Source organism: Pteropus alecto, unplaced genomic scaffold, assembly GCF_000325575.1.
Source record: "Pteropus alecto unplaced genomic scaffold, ASM32557v1 scaffold152, whole genome shotgun sequence".
NCBI lineage: Eukaryota > Metazoa > Chordata > Mammalia > Chiroptera > Pteropodidae > Pteropus > Pteropus alecto.
In genome coordinates, this window is record NW_006432227.1 from 1,985,226 (window position 1) to 1,989,008 (window position 3,783).

The window sequence follows — 3,783 nt, forward strand, 5'->3', positions numbered from 1 at the left end:
AGTGCCTCTCTCCTTTTTGCTTTTAAGCTCAATGTTCAGACATTTATCTTCAGAGAGGTGAACAGAGAGAACATCTTTAAATATGGCATCGATATGTCCTGACCCAGATGAAAGCCTCTTAAGTCAGTTTTCCTCAATACCGTTACTACACATTAACTCTGAACAGGATTATCTACCGGCCTGCCAGTCAAGATGTTCAGGGAAAAGGGGAAAAAAAAAAGAGCTAAGAGCTTTTTTTGCTCATCAGTCTGCCCTGGGACCAGTGAGATAAAAATGTGTTCTGACCTCACTTTATTCACGTGGCTACAAATTACAGTACCACTGTATCTGCTGCAGGAGAAAAGTTGATCAGAAACATACATAAATGTCTCCTTCATAATATACATGAATTTATAGAAAGTTGGAAACTTAGTCTTTCTTTGCATATGTAATTCATAGCATATTTTTAATCAACAGTTTAAATAAAGAAGAAATTTAGCGGTTGAGCTCTGAAGAAGCGATACTTTAGATTGGATTGGTTTGTAGTTAATGAAATAATTAGCACCATTTCAATGTGATTAATTTACAGCTGTATATTAAGTGCTCAATTAGTTTAAGAAATTTGAGCTCCCCAAGTGCTGTCTGAAGAAGGGAAATGACTCAGCAGTGGCAAAGTGCGATTGAAATTTAAGTCTTCCAAGTCATTGGAGTTAGCTGTTGCCATATGTTCACCTCACTACACAGACCCTAGGGAACGACTTCCGGGGGGAGCTACGTAAGCAAACCTCAGGATGTCAGAGGGGTTCGTTGCATAGTAACTGGGTTGTGGAGCGGGAGAGCAGGTGAGAAAGAGCTTTTCACAATATGATTCATGAATATTCTATAGACAGACAAAAAAGACAAGATGTTTAGGAGCTTTAGAGTTACAGGTTATGGGGATAAAATATCATCGTAATTTCTAAAGCCCTCAGGTTTGTCTTACATAATTGAAATAAAAATACCTCTTTCACAGTCACAGAACACTACATCTTTCCTTCATATATTCGATGATTCTGTTTTACTTTTTGCTGAATAGACTTTCTGACCACTGTAACACTGTAAATACATACTTTGTTTATTTTTAAAGTGCTCAAGTACAGTTTTGAGCTTCTCCAATTATATCTCATTCAAAAATTTACAAGTTTGACATTTTTGAAGTATAATCTCCTAGAGAACAAGAATATATTTTCAACTCAACTACGTACAGTACCTGTAAGAAATTGGGAAATAGTTAAGTTTACCATTCCTACAAGGTTATTCGGTAGCCTGACAGTTTCATGAATGCCAGCAGAAGGAAGGAAACTCCTGGGTCAGAGATAAAGGACTTTAATACTAAAAGCAATATTAGTACCTCAAATATTGGATTTTATGGTGTCTCCCCCAAACCCCAGTTGCCACAGGGCAGTGCAAAGAGTCTTCTAAGAACTCTTCATTTTACAAACATAGTTGAAAAAATTGCCTGGAACAGTAGCAGTAGATGCCTTTCTGTTCACAAGATGTGTAGAAATATGAGAGACTTTCAGAGAATTGTCTCTCAGCAGTACTCAGCATAATGTCTTGTGGAGGAACTGAGACTAGTCTTTTTATTTATTTATTTATTTATTGATGTTAGGCGAGGCAACCTTTGGTTGACCTCACAGATTGCAAGGACCTTGTCAGTTTACAATCCCTTTTTATTTATTTTATTATTTTTTATTTTTCATGCTTACAGCATGTGGTCTTCCTAGGTGGTCTCCCATCTAAGTACTAACCAAGCCCGACCCTGCTTAACTTCTGAGATCAGACGGGATTGAGCTTGTTCAGGGTAGCATGGCTGTAGACGAGACTAGTCTTTAAAAGAAGCAAAGACTGAGGAGAACCTGATCTCTGTCTTCATCCAACCAAATGGAAAGAGTTTCATCTATGTTCTTTGGAGCTCCTTAGGTAAAACAAGGATAAATGAGTGGAAAGTAACTGAAGTTGAGTTTGAAATCACTTATTTTGACTTGCACACTAATATATTGTCATTCTTAAAAATTCAATTAATATAGAAGTGAAAGCTCTCTCCCATCCTACCTCCCCAGGGGTAACTACTGTTACATTTTGATTAAAAGAAAGAACTAATGATTAAAGCTGTCCAATGATGTAATCGACTTTTCTAGGGAGTGTTTTCCTACCATAGGCAAACTGAACCACAAATTTTCAAGGTTATTATAGTAGACAAGATGCCCTTTACACTCCTTCCAACATTTAAACTCCACAACTTGGTAAATTTAAGGTTCTATGCCATTACTCAGTTTATGAATTACTTCCATTATTATTTTAAGGAAAAAATTTATAAGAGTGTAATACATACCAGCTTAGCTATAAGCAAGCAACCACTATTTCTAGTGGTGCTGAAACATCTAGGCAATGGAAAAGTCTGTCATGGAAAGATTTCAATATCCTTTACTCATTAACTTTCTTATATCAGAGTAGAGACCACTTGTCTAATGGTAAAGAGAAATTAGAACCCTTTCTCAGCTCGTTCTAGCATGTAGATGGAATATGACATTTCCACTTTCGTTAATGTTCCACACTTGACAAAGATTGGTGGCTAGTGTCATGAAACAGAGGGCATTATCATATTCTCTTCTCTGAAAGGAAATTGTGTATTGATTCTTTTTATATGGCACTTTTCCCAGGAAGGAGAATGGAAGATTTTGAATATAAGCTGTGGTTGCTCATGAGCGTAAGGAACGCCAGATAAGCAATATAGGAATGAATTTGTTAAATACCAGTTTTCCAAAATTAGTTAAAGCTATGGAGTTTTTTGGCAAAGTTAAAATGCTAGCTGAAACTTACTGGAAATTACTGTATATGAAAAGGGGCCCCATCTTATTTTGAAGAATGGTACATTTTCCCAAGACTTAGAATCACTGTGGAGAGGTGGGAATATAAGGGATGGAGCTAGACAGCTAAGTAAGACTGCAGGTGAGTGGAGGAGGTGTTGGCAGTGCTGGACGATGAGTCTGATGCATGGAAATCACACATAAACATTTGTTGAATGTTGTTAGAGTGAGTGGAGCCAGGGAAGCGTTTCATCTTGTCTGTGGGCTTCACCTTCCTCTCATTGATGAATGGAAAACTAAGGAATTTGCTGCACCCTGCTATTGGCTTAGTAAAGTTTTGGATTTTGACATTGTATCTCAGTCTGTGAAATTGAATATATCTGGTACTAAAACAGTACCAAATCACAACATAATGTGACCTCGATAATTTGGGAGGCATAGCTTAAGGATTCTTCTTATGCTCCTATTTTTAATTTGATCTTTAGAATGCTGTTTTGGGGTTTGAGTATTTTGATTCAATTTTGAAAGAGGGTCATGCTTATAACTGGTCTGAACATAAACTTATTGGCACCAACTCCAGGAATTTCTGTGGAGTAAGTTGGATGTAACTATTTCTAATACCTTGTCCTCAATGCTGTGGAGTGACCACTCGAACCATATGCTTTGTTTAATCATATCTGAGATACTTGTATTCTCTCTCTATAGATAGATAGACAAATAGATAGGTATAGATTATCTGTGAGGACGATTTAACTATATATCTATAGGTAAATCTATAGATATATCTATCTATATATATGTATCTATATCCCTGTATATATTTATATATATATATATACATACTCCATATATATAATTTTTTTCATTTCTTCCCACTATTTTTTTTACATCCTGAGATAAAAAGCACTTGTCTCCGGCAGATGCATTCAGGATTTACTCATGAACCCACGTTAAC

The 3,783-nt window shown here is 36.3% G+C and overlaps 1 pseudogene; it reads right to left on the minus strand.

Annotated features, from left to right (window-relative positions):
• Positions 1–1,720: 1,720 nt before the first annotated feature.
• On the minus strand, positions 1,721–1,839 carry LOC112475863 (annotated as a pseudogene).
• Positions 1,840–3,783: the final 1,944 nt, after the last annotated feature.